Here is a 13,971-nt window from a genome sequence, read left to right on the forward strand (position 1 = left end):
TCATTCATTTATGAACTATAACATTCAATCAATACAATCACATAACATTCATTAATATGATATAAACTTCATTAATACAGAATAATATCATTCATTAATATGATATAATACTTGCACATAAACAAAAATAGGGGTGAGTAAAGGTTTGAATGTTTGAGTCAAGTAGTTGATCACTACTTCTTATGATTAGCAGGTTAAAATGTCATGAATTTTCTCTATGTTAATCTAAGAAGGAAAACCTAGTGATCTCTCATGAAGAAGAAAAATGAGTAAATGGGCACTTGACATCTACAAAAAGTGTTGCATAGTGAGTTGGCTAGAAATGTTGCATAATGAGTTGCAAAGATTTGGACTAAACCAAATTGAGTTATCTTGTACCACATCAAGTTGCAAAGGTCTAGTTCTCAAAACTTCAAAATCAAAGTGTGTCTCAGAATCAAGGATGATTATGCACATAACTGATGCTAATATGATCCTTGTCCCATTCTACCAATTAGAGGAAGCCACATACACAACCATGCAAATGCCTTTTAGTATTCGTTGTCATGTGATGTTTTAATAGTTAGTTGAGAGGTAGTTTTCATTTTTTTTTTGGATCTGCTAGTTACAACAACTTGACAAAAAAATTCATCTTGAATACATGGAATGTTATCAACTAGAATAATATTTGGTAATCATCCATTTAGTATGAAAGAATGATTTGTTTACAAGGCTGCAACCTTTATAATACAATGCATTATTGTGCTATTGTAAAAATGACGAGTCTCTAAAATACTAAATGTAATCAATCTTGGAGAATTTGAATGATATATATTTTTTGTTTTTTTACTAGTGCTATGTTTTCTGTAACTATTTGAGCTTATCCTAGGTTTGCTGTTGCATTTTCAAAATCTACACAGAATTTGATGCCAATTTTCCAGTTGATGAGATCTTTGGGTTAAACCACCCGCCTCTTCCCTCAGCTTCCTCTCCTCCATCAATAGAGCACAAATTAAACAAACTCCAGGCTCCAAAGGGAAATTCACACTAAACTTTAAATGGAACTAAAAGAGGCAACTCATGACATTTGAGTGTTGGTAGTGTTATCAGGGATGACCACAATACAATAATAAAGGCAGCTTCCAAGAAACTTCCACCTAGAAAAAACCATAAAAGAGAGGCAAATATTCTTCTCCATGTTCTCCTTTTGGCTAAATCATGTATCATTAAAAAGATTTATATTGAAAGATATTGATTATTATCATCCTTTGTATGCACAACAGGCATTCAACAAGTTGGAGGCTTAATAAGATTATGCAAAAAGCTTGGGATATTTAAGGTAGTTTTCCCAAATAAACTATTGCCCATTGCTACATGAACATAACAATGTGGTAGACCTTTTATCTAACATTGGTATCAATGAGAAAGGATCTAATTAATAATGAAAAAATGTAGCATTAGTCTCACTAAGTTCTTTTCCATTCATCGAGTTTGAGTTTAGATGGTTTTCATTCTTGGAGACAATATGGGGGCATCAAGGAAACATTAAAGGCATTGATTAGAAAGAAAGTAAATATAGAGAACTTCATTAAGGATTTAGGTGACAAGTTTGAAAATGCCACTAAGGCCATCAAGTTTCTACAACATTGGGTTGAGTAGTGAAGTTGGAGAATGGAGAAAATACCACCTCCTTCTTTAGTTTAGATAGCATAATTACAACATAGAAAATTTTGAAACTTTTGTTACTTATTAGTTGTGGAAGATATGCACTCAACTCTCCAATACACATAGGCTTACAACAAACATAATTACTCACTTTGAGTACCTAAACTGGCATCAATTTTGAAGAAATAAGACCCAATTTTCTACATGGAGTTAGAAGAAAAATATGAGTCCTTCCATTTGATTCTCAATAGTTTACATTATGAAACCAAAGAATACTTCACCTTCTTTGAAGCTATGAACATTCCTTCTTTAACATTTAGACCAGTAAGGTACTTCTGTATGACAGTGGTAATAGAATTCATCTAAACTTCTGGTAAGGTCCATGAAATTGAATGTAATGCTTTGGAACACCTTGTTGTCTCAACTATTTTCTTTCCTTTGTCTTCAAATAGACAAAGAAAAACTAAAAAGTCTCAAATATTATCTTCCTTTGAGTTTGGATAAAGTTTTACCACTCAAGCTACTGTTGTATTGAGAACATTTAGTTCATCTTTGCCACCATGTATTTCTTATTTAGGAGCATTTAGGAGAAAATTGCAAATTGTCATACCATAAGAAATAGTCACAAACAAGTAGTTTTGGCCTAGAAACTCTATAAACTTTTCCTTATTGAATTTTTCCATCAATTTCACACCAAGATTGGCCAATGCTAGCTGAAACCCATATAAGCTCAACTAAGTAGAATATTGTCTTATATAAGGGCATACTTCTCCTATGAAAACATTGTCTCTTTTGAAAAAACTTATTTATCAACTTTAAAATCAATTGTAGGTTTCTTATGTAATTACATGAACCTTGTAACATTGATATATAAATTGAAGTTAAAAATAAATATGATTTGTCACCTGAAGATGCTTGTTATCAAGGAACCTCTTAAGCTCTTGCAACATTCTAATTCTGCTGGTGTCAATGTTGGCCACAACTTCAAGAATGAAAATAGAGGAGTGCATCATTTAAATGTAGTTTAAACTCAATGTGCCAGAATTTAGAGTATGTAGATTTTATTAGATTGTTTGAAATCCCCATGAAAAGGTAGATCGGGTTGAAAAAGTTAACACATTTTCATATGAACTATTGAAACATGTTTTGATTTGTGCAAGTAGATCATTTAGAATCACATAAAGTGGTAGATGAAGCTTAAAAAGTTAGTACAATTTCATATGAACTAATTAAACAAGTCAATTTAATCTGACCCACATGACACTAAATATCAAATTGAGGAATTGATTCATCTGAAGGCAACCTCTTTCATGGGGTGCTAACAGATAACAAGATTTATGCAAGTAGAAGAAATGGGTGGATTTCACAACTTACAGGACATATGTAGAATAACATAATGTAAAATATCTTCTTTAACTCGAAGATCCTTTTCATACTCTATCCATCTCATCAACCTATGTTCAATGGTAGATCATGGCATGTAAATATGTGTGATATGACAATTTTTTTCTATAAATATACTTTATGAAGATGAAATGTGTAGGATCATGTACTATGTTTTATTGAAAACTTGTGGGTGTAAATCATTACTATGAATGATTCAAAAATTACTTAAAATGAATCCATTCTTGAAGATTTTATTTATAATGTTTAACTAATAAATATATAACTAACCTTTCTCTTAAGTAGTTTGAGTTGGAAAAATATATTAGAGAATCTATGCATAGAATGATAATTCTTGTAACTCTTATGGCATCTGTATATTGCTTAGTATCTCTGTATATTGTGGTGTTTGGGATATTTCCAAGAGCTATAGTACGAGGCCTTGAAACGACCATTATCAATCTCAATATAGAGATGCCCACCTATAATGAAAGGATGTAAACTTTGTTGGGTAAAGAAAGCACTTCATTACTTATTTTACTAGTTTGTTTTAAGAGGTACTAAATTCAAAACTAACACTATCGAAACAAATATAATGTATACTTCTTTTTTCATGGGTCCCTGGCAATGAAATAATAAGAATTATTAATGTACCACCATGATAAGACCTATCTCAATATCTCCAAAGACCACTCCAAAAAAAGCTCCCATGTAGACTAAGAAATCAATTTTTTCCACCTGCTAGAGATGATAAGTTCTAGGGATATCAATTAAGCCAAGCATGGCTAAAATTATAATGAAAGAAAGGACTACAAGGGGAGTGTAGTGAAAGAGTGGAGTCAAGAAGAGGAGAGTTACCATCACTCCAATGGCTATCACAATGTTTGATACTTCTATCTTGTAGCCAACATTGAAGTTTACAGTTGACCTTGAAAAGACACCTGAACAAACCTCATGTATAATAAAGCAAGGCTATTCAGTACTAAAACACAAAAAAATTAGTGGCATACTAAGTTCAAAACCTAAAGCTTTAGGAGTCCAAAAAATAAGAAGCCCAAAGACTTACCCATTATGAGGTATTAAGAGAAACATGGACCTATAATGTTCATCATGCCAAAGGCAATCATTTCCTTATTGCCATCAATATGGTAGTTCTTAATGAGCCCAAAACTTCTACCAATTGCTATTCCTTCCTATTTTTTATTTCACCTAGATTAGCCTAAATGAATAATCAATTGTACGTAAATATAATAAGAGAGGAGTAATGGTTACATTGAGTGTGACAAGCCCACTTATCAGTCTTGTTGTTACTACAGTCTTCGGATATTTTCCATCAAAGAAAAAATTATTGATAGTCACTAGATTTAACCCACTTTTCAAATGATCAACCTGCTCAAGCTAGAAAAAAATATTAGATGTGGCCCAACACATCAAAACTATGTTGTTAGTATTTAACTAGAAATGGCATATTAGTATTTTCATAAAAATTAGGGTGGTTGTTGCATCAAAAGATCGATGCCCAATAATAGATTCCTTAGACATGAGTTGCTCCTCTTAAATAACCAGGAAAGATAGCAACATTGATATTAATAACCATATGCAGTCTTAAGTGGTATTGGGAAGACTATCAAAGGTAAAACCACTATAAGGGAAAAGTCAACAAGAAGTCATAAAGGACTGCTAGACCATAATACAAATAGAAAGCACCATGCAAGTGAGGAGTGATGGAGATGAAAGGAATAGAGGTTCAAAGCTATGAGCAAAATTTAAGAGCCCCATCATTTTTTTCAATCAAGGTCACAACTAAGAAACAAATTTTCTTGAGAACAAGATGGATCAAGTGAAAAACATGCCAAAACACTAATTTGTGAATGCTAGAGGAGCAATAATTTGGAGGGAAGCACAAAAAAAATGTTTATGATAGTCATATCTCAAAATGAGGATCACCTACATGCAAAATAATCAGAGGCAGAGAGGATCATTACATGACAGTCATCTAAACACAAGCTTGACCTATAGGGCCAAACAATCATAAAGGTGGAAAAGATTATCAACTGATGATAATGATGACCATCTAATTAGTACTAGTGTATGAAATCTATAAGGAGTAGTCATTATAATTTTAATACCATGAAACAATATAGAAAAATAAGTGACAAACTTTTGTAATATGATGCATCAATGTACAATAGTGGCAAGCACTATGATTGAGTGTCAGTGAAGGAGATCATTCAATAGGTAGATAACAACCTACTGAGGTTTTGTATGAGATTTGACAAGGTAAAAGAGAATAATCAATTGACATCCCTCAAAAAGAGGATTTGTGATAATGGCAGATCATGTTTAGGGGATGTGGTAGACTTACAAGTAGTGGTGCCATTGATAGTGCACGGTATATGACTAAATGCTAATATAAGCAAGAGTTTTTTTAGGACATACAAGTTGGATTTTTTATATAATGAAGTTGAGGGAAATATTCTAAGGACAATTTTAGGGTACGAATACCAAGAATCAAGCAAAAAGCATGTGATAAAAGTCCTAGTAATAGTAGAGATTGTAGAACCTCCAGATAATCACCATGAAGAACATATTAAAAACCATAAAGAGTGATTTAGTTATAGGTCAAAGAATTATACAATAAAATGAAGATTTTTGACATGCCTAGTTGACATGTGACAGTTAAGAATATGATATATGAAGGTATCATGAGAAACAACCTTGAAGGAAACACTGACCTAATAAGGGAAACATCATTCATTTTCCTACCATAGTATAGCCAGATTGGGGCCCTACTCAGCTATATCTTCTTTGGCCTTTGCAATATGAGTGTTCATGTGAAGCATCCAACTTTCTCAGCCACATAAAGATAGGGTGCCCAAGAAGGGACTAGGCTAGAGAGAGAGAGAGAGAGAGAAGACTCCTTGTCTATAGAGTGAGACATGTAGCCAAAAATTCAATGTGAAAGCCATAGCTAGATTTAAAGAAAGATCAACAAAATCTTTAAGTGCTATGTAAATTAAATAAAAATAGCCAATATATACTTCTTCCCTAAATTTGATAGTTGATCAATGCTTGAGATTATGTCAAGAGATCAACCCAAGGTTGGTTGACTACATTAGACAATAATACTAGTAAAAATAGATGTGTTTATTGTGTGCTCATAAAGGCATGAGCGTCCAAAAAATGATCTTCAAAATTCACATGGATGAGGAAAGATAAATTTCTTCCAATATTAATTCCTTTTTTTCATATCATAGATATTTTCTAATCTTTCTATGCATGGTTTACAACTTTCCATCATATTCTATTGGTTATCTTAAAGAAAGAAGTCAACATTTCTAGCCATCAATTTCTCTATATAACATTCCATCTTTCTAGATTAGGAAGGTCAAAACAAAGATAACTAGATCTTTTTTTAGATTTAATGGATTGAGATATAAAACTAACCGTGTCTAAAATTGCAAATCCTTTTTTCCACTTGATGATTGTGCCTGAGGAAATAGATAATTTCTTTGTTGGAAAAGAAAAAGTAAAGCCAAGCTCCAAGGCAGATGCACTTAACTTCGAAGTGTATGGCCAGGTGTAGGTGTCCATATAATAGTAGTAGTTCTCGAGGGGGGATGGGGAGGAGGGAGAATGGGAGAAGGCAGACAAGAGATGGAGAGGAGGAAGAAAAGAACAACACTTGATAGTCAGAGTTTCATATAGCCTTAAAAACCTAGTTGGCCCACCAGAACCATTGGATTACACCTGCCACCCTATACACAACCTCCTACCCTTGCCTTTGTGCATGATGTCTCTATATATTATGCTACCTTTGCTCCTTCTGCCCTAGATGTTGTTTTCTTTGCTGCATCTATATTTTCTAGATGCCTTTCATGAAGAGGCTATAAACTATCATCTTCACTCAACACAAATGCCTCTAATTTCTCTGCAATGAAATCAAAAGTTCTTGCACACATTTAACAAATCAATAGAATTAAATGACTCACTAAATGAAAGATATTTCATAATATAGAACTGGGAAATTTGCTATAGTGTGAAGGTATGATGTATATGAGAGTTGGGAATCACGTCATTTTCTGGGGCATATTTTCAATTTTCCACTCAACATATGCTACCTCCACAAAGAGAAAATGGGAAAAAAAGGCAATGCTTGTGGTCTTTCACCATTGAAGGAAATATTGAGACATTAGATATTTTTAGACCATGCCCCTTGGCCATGCCTTGTGAAATCAAAATTTTGGAGGACCTCTCCTAAGTCTCCTGCGTTATGACAATAAATTACTATTTTGCATGAATGAAGCCCCCCACCCTTATAAAAAGATTCATAAATATATTGCGACATAGAATTATAAATTTTTTTCTTTTTTCTGTTATTATAACATAATGCCATTTTGAAGTTGGTCTAAATGAATACTTAAATTGGTCAAAATTTTGACCAAAGAGGGCACAAATTTTTTATTTTCAACCATCACAAGGATGGAAACCAAAAAAAAGATGGAATCATAGCTTTGGTCAAAAACTTTGGTTAGTAAAACAAGTGCAAATGTACTAGTGTTAAAAACTTTATACTACTAGAGAAAAGCTTGATGAATCAATGTCAATAGAAAGACCTACCTGTGATAAGACTAGTCTTGGTTATTTGTTTACCATGTCTACAAAGAAACATGAAAGTAGAACAAATTTGAAAGAGAAAGATAAATCTAATGATAATATTGAATCAAGTCAATCTTTTGATAAATCCAAAGAAGTTGGATGAGAGAAGGAAACTAAGAAAGTAGAATCTCCTAAGGAAACTAGGTATGAATTTTGAGGTAAGTGTTTTTTATGTAATAAAATAGGTCATATAAAAAGAGATTGTACAAATAATTCATTTAATTGTGTTACAAAGTTTTACTATCATAATTATCATGGTATTGGTCATAATGCAATTGATTGTAGGAAACCTAAATATGATAACGATATGAGAAATAGTAGGATGTCTAGAAATACTAACCCTATAGATAGAAGAAGATATAATGAAAGAGCGTAAAGAGAAAGAAGACCTTATGATGAAACAAAGAAGATTATGTGTTATAAGTGTAACAACTTTGGACACATTACCCAGAATTATCAAGCACCTATTGATCAATTGAATCCTAAAAGAAAAACCTCAGTATGTTAGTTATGCAACAACTTCAGACATACAAAAAAGTATTGATAAATGGATAGAAGGAATTGTTGGAAATGAGAATAGAGTAACTAAGAGGGGGAGGGGGTGAATTAGTTACTCCAAAAACTTTCCACAGTCCTTAAGATGTCTAAATATACCCTTGATCTGATTAATAAAATGCTAAAACTTGATAATGCAGCAAATGATAAATATTAAGAACTGATATGTTATCGTGCACAAAGTAATTCAGTAATTAAGAACACATGAGACACCAATTTTAACGTGGAAACCCAATATGGGAGAAACCACCAATGTAACTTTTTCACTCTTCTGAAGTGAGCCCTGTTAGGAGCCAACCCTGTTAAAGGTTACAAAAACACACTGTTAGGTGTGACCCTGTTAAAGGATTTAATCACCTTGTTAGGAGTGGCCTTGCTAGAGGTCTTTAGAACAATTCAACTGAACTGTCACCTTGTTAGAGGATTTATTGGATGGCTGTTAAACCAACTCTGTTAAGAGATTTTGAATACACTGTTACAATGGTTAGAAAGCAACAATGAAATGACCTGATATAATGTGCAACTTATCTTTGCTGATTGCAGATCTCTGTTATGCTTGACTAGATCCTTACTGATCAAATACAACTTTGTAGCTCCTTCAACACATCTGATCCTTCATCAAACTTTTCTCAAGATTCGCCTCTTCATACTATAATTTGCATTCATAACTTCTCTTTCAAAATTACACACTTTTATCCATAACTTGAATGACCATATATACCTTTCAGATTATCTAAGTCAGCTCAAATTACTGATTATTCAAACAATTACAATAGTCAGCTAGAAGTAATTAATTTGCACATCCTAATACTGGCCAACCCTGCACGAAAAACTTTGTTCAAAAAATAATTCTTGTGTTAACCGATTGAGCTCGGTGTATACAACAAACTTTGTGACAATCCTTCAGTTGCTGGGAGAACTCGGTAAGTACTGAGTTTCCTGAGATAACCGAATAAGCTCGGTGGAAAATACCCTTTGGGGACCGAGTGAAGCTCAATTAATACTGACTTCTTCATGATTTATTTGATGACCGAGTGAGCTCGGTGGAAACTAACCTTTGGAGACCGAGTGAATCTCGGTTAACACTAACTTTTCCATAATTCATTTGATGACCGAGTGAGCTCGGTGGAAACTAACCTTTGGAGACCGAGTGAATCTCGGTTAACACTGGCTTTTCACATTTCCTTCGTTGACCAAGTTAGCTCGGTTAACACTATCTTCCATATTTCCTTCGATGATCGAGTGAGCTTGGTTGGCACTGTAAATTGTATTGCAGACTGTTTGAGCTCGGTGAACTTGAGACTAATGACTGATATGACATTTGCGTAACATCAAGGACAGCATTATCCAACAATCTCCCTCTTTGGTATTGATGGAAACACAATATGTCATAATAGAAATGAAATTTTGAAAACAAGTTCATCAAGATAACATACTTCTCCCTCTTTCAATAGTCTCCCTCTATTAAGGGACTTCATAGAGAACTTTTCAAATCTTCACAAATTTCAGAAGGATATGACAGTAAAATCTCTCCCTCTTTGACAACACATGCCAAAGACAACAGAAGTTAAGTGAATTATAATGTACCTTTAGTACTGATTCATATGCAATGATTTCTAATAAAACTGCATCAACAGATAGATCTTCAATCCTGTATGCGTTGATGCATCACTAGAACTTATTTTAGTGGACTTTAGATAGGGAAATGACCCCTAACTTACCTCTGAGATACAAAAATGCATCCTTAGGTAAAGGCTTTGTGAATATGTCAGCAATTTGCTCTTTTGTATGGACATATTCCAATTTGATCTCCTTGTCTTGCACCAATTCTCTGACAAAATGATATTTTATTGCAATATGCTTGGTCTTGGAATGCATCACTGGATTCTTATATATGTTGATTGCACTAGTATTGTCACAGAACATGACAATTGGTTCTTTGATTTCCATCTTCATTCCTTGCAATAATTGCTTAAACCAAATGATATTTGAACAGTTTATTGCTACAGCAACATATTCTGCCTCTGCTATAGATTGGGATGTACAATTCTGCTTTTTTCTTGTCCAGGAAACTAATCTTTTTCCACGAAAGAATGCTCCTCCACTTGTGCTTTTTCTGTCATCAAGGTTTCCTGCCCAATCAGCATCAGTAAACACTTTCAAATCCAAATTACCTCCAAATTTGTACCATAAGCCATAATCTTCAGTTCCTTTCAAATATCTCATTATTCTTTTGATTGCCATCAGGTGAGTTTCTCTTGGCTTTGCTGAAAATCTTGGCCTGGTATGAACTACGTATTGCAATTTTCCAATCATAGATCTATACAATGTTTGATCTACCTCTTTGGATTCATCATCTTTGGTAAGTTTCAATCCAGTACACATAGGAGTTCCAATAGGTTTACAGTCCTCCATACCAAACTTTTTCAATATCTCCTTGATGTATTTTGATTGAGTGATGTAGATGCCATTCTTATTCTGTTGAATTTGAAGACCAACAAAGAATTTTATTTCACCAAACATAGACATTTAAAATTTCTTGTTCATTTGTTCTGAAAATTCTTTCCAAAGATCATCATGCCCTATGAAAATAGTATCATCTACAAATATTTCTGCCAAGACAATCTTATTATCTGGTCCTTCCTTTATATATAAGCTACTATTATCATTAGTTCTTTGAAAACCAATCTGAATAAGATAGTTATGCAATCTTTCATACCATGCTCTAGGGGCTTGTTTCAGACCATATAGTGCCTTGTGTAATTTGCAGACCATGTCCTTTTTATCTGGATCAACAAAGCCTTCAAGTTGTTCAATGTAAACCTCTTCATCCAATATTCCATTGAGAAATGCTGACTTGACATCCATTTGATAAACTCTGAATCCTTTGTGAGTAGCATATGCAAGTAAGGTTCTGACTCCTTCCAATCTTGCAACAGGAGCAAAGGTTTCTCCATAATCTATGCCTTCTTCTTGAGAGTATCCTTTGCATACCAATCTGGCTTTGTTTTTGGATACTTTACCATCTTCAGTCAACTTGTTTCTAAATACCCACTTGGTTCCAATTACATTCTTATTTTTAGGTCTCAGTACAAGAGTCCATGTCTTGTTCTTCTCTATCTGTTCTATTTCTTCGTTCATTGCCTCAATCCAGCTATCATTTTCCAATGCATCTTTAATGCTTCTAGGTTCAAAATCAGCAAGTAAGCAGGTATTTTTTAGCTTGCTTCTTGTCAAGGTTCCTTCAGATTTGTCTCCAATGATCTGTGTACCTGTGAAATCTGGGCCTCTGAACCTCACAAACACTTCAACACGGTCATTGTATGTGGATTCATCTTAGAATGAACATTGGATTGTTCATCCGAAAATCAGCCCTGCAAAGCGACCTATTGCCTTCTATCTAAAGGGAATTGCTTATCAGATATCCTCAAATTTGAGGTGTTTAAGCAACTAGACCCTCTAAGAATGAAGGATTTTTAAGAAAGTATGACTAATCTATATGAGAATGCAGATTAATCTAGAATGAAAATGCAATGTAATCTAAGAACAAATAAAGTAAACTAGATTAAGCATATGCATGATTAAACTAAAATGAGATCAAACTAAGAATGAGAATGCATGCAAGAAATGTAAGTGAGCATGAATTTCAACAGCAATCCGATAGCAAATCAATTCATCCTTTTTTGAAATGAAGGGAGGAGGGTCTCTTAAATAGACTTTCCTAGAATCCATCAACGGTTGAGATCGATTTCAATCAACAGTGAGGATTGAAGTCATTATTACCTCTTACGCATGTCCCTGTTTGACTTACTCGTCATAGATTCTTGGCTTTAAGTTTGTTGAGGAATCTTATGACGCGTCATAAATTCTCTTCCAAATTTAATTTAATAAGATGAGATATGCTCTCGTAATTACCTTTTTCATTTAATTAATAAAAGATGCTTTTCTCATTTAATTAAATAACTTCATTTAATTAATTAGGAATGACTTCCCATTTAATTAAATAACTTCATTTAATTAATTAGAAATAGCTTTCTCTATTTAATTAAATAATTTTGTTTAATTAATTAAAATAGGCACATTTATTAAATTAAATAAATTTAATTCCATAGTACATTAGCCTTAGGATATGATTTAATTTAATTAAAGTATAAATACTCAGTAATTAAATAAAATATTAATCAATAGGTTTAATGTGACTAATATGAGTCAATACTATAGGAATTAAATAAAGAGTATGATGAATGCAGATTTGGGTTTTCTGCATCTGACAATTAAGTCAAGTAGCGAGTAGCTGGATAAGGATTGCCTATTAGAATAGGTCTTAGGATTGATCAAAAATAGACCAGAATTGGTTGAAATGGCAATGAGCCAATTTTGGGGTATTACATTTTGCCCCTCTTTGAATGAATGTGCAATTAGCACGTTCAATTCAAAGAAAATTAGAAAAGCGTGATGCGAAGATCAAGAGGACAAGATTGGTTCTGTAATTGATGACACAAAGACCAATTGATAAGCTTTTAAGGACCATCTCTAGAATAGAGCTTAATCCCAAGGAATCTAGGCAGAGTACCTAGATACCCAAGATTGAAAGCATTTAGAAGATTATCTCCAGAATGGAGCTTAACCTTCAAGGATCTAGATAGAACACCTAGATACCTGAGATTGAAAGCATTTAGAAGATTATCTCCAGAATGGAGCTTAACCTTCAAGGATCCAGATAGAACACCTAGATACCTGAGATCGAAAGCATTTAGAAGATTATCTCCAGAATGGAGCTTAACCTTCAAGGATCCAGATAGAACACCTAGATACCTAAGATTGAAAGCATTTAGAAGATTATCTCCAGAACGGAACTTAACCTTCAAGGATCTAGATAGAACACCTAGATACCTGAGATTGAAAGCATTTAGAAGATTATCTCTAGAACAGAGCTTAACCTTCAAGGATCCAGCTAAAACACCTAGATACTTGAGATTGAAAGCATTTAGAAGATTATCTCTAGAACAGAGCTTAACCTTCAAGGATCCAGATAGAACACCTAGATACCTGAGATTGATAAAAAATAACAAGGTCCAATCATGAGTCATAGAATCATCCCCAGAACAAGGCTTGATCCTTAGGAGTCGAGGTTTAGACTGTCCTGATACCCGTCCATCAAACTCTAAGAAGAGTTGTTATAAGGTTGATCAATTGATGAAAAGATAAGAAAGATAGCAAAGATGCCAAATAGAAGGGAACAAGATTCCTCGAGTAATGAGATGCCCCAAGCGATGAAGATTCAGATTGATTTGAAATTCAAGTTCAATGATGTAATCATCCTGCCCCCTCGGGAGCAAAATCAAAAGATGACACACCAAAAATATGATGTAAAGCAGTAGAAGAAATCTGAGATTTAATAAAATGTAGAAGAGATCAGAATGAATAAAGAAGAGATTGAACAATCAGAAGAAATATAAAGAGATCAGAATGATCTGAAGAAATATAAAGAGATCAGAACGATCTGAAGAAATTTGGAGAGATCAGAATGATCTGAAGAAATATGAAGAGATCAAAAATATTTGAAGACATAGGAAGAGATCAGAATGATCAAAAGAAATGATCTGAAGAAATATGAAGAGATCAAAAAGATCTGAAGAAATTTGGAGATTGATCCAAAGTGATTTCGAGATCCAAAAGACCAAGTTTGACCAAAAGTTGACCAAATTCAGCCATAGTTGACTTAAGTTG

General features: G+C 33.5%; 1 pseudogene; it reads right to left on the minus strand.

The window, feature by feature from the left end:
- Positions 1 to 2,213: 2,213 nt before the first annotated feature.
- Positions 2,214 to 13,971, minus strand: part of LOC149570393 (sulfate transporter 3.1-like) — an 89,596-nt pseudogene continuing 77,838 nt past the window's right edge.

The sequence above is a fragment of the Cupressus sempervirens genome, chromosome 3 (genome assembly GCF_028749045.1).
Source record: "Cupressus sempervirens isolate cs-2001-9-10 chromosome 3, ASM2874904v1, whole genome shotgun sequence".
Lineage (NCBI taxonomy): Eukaryota > Viridiplantae > Streptophyta > Pinopsida > Cupressales > Cupressaceae > Cupressus > Cupressus sempervirens.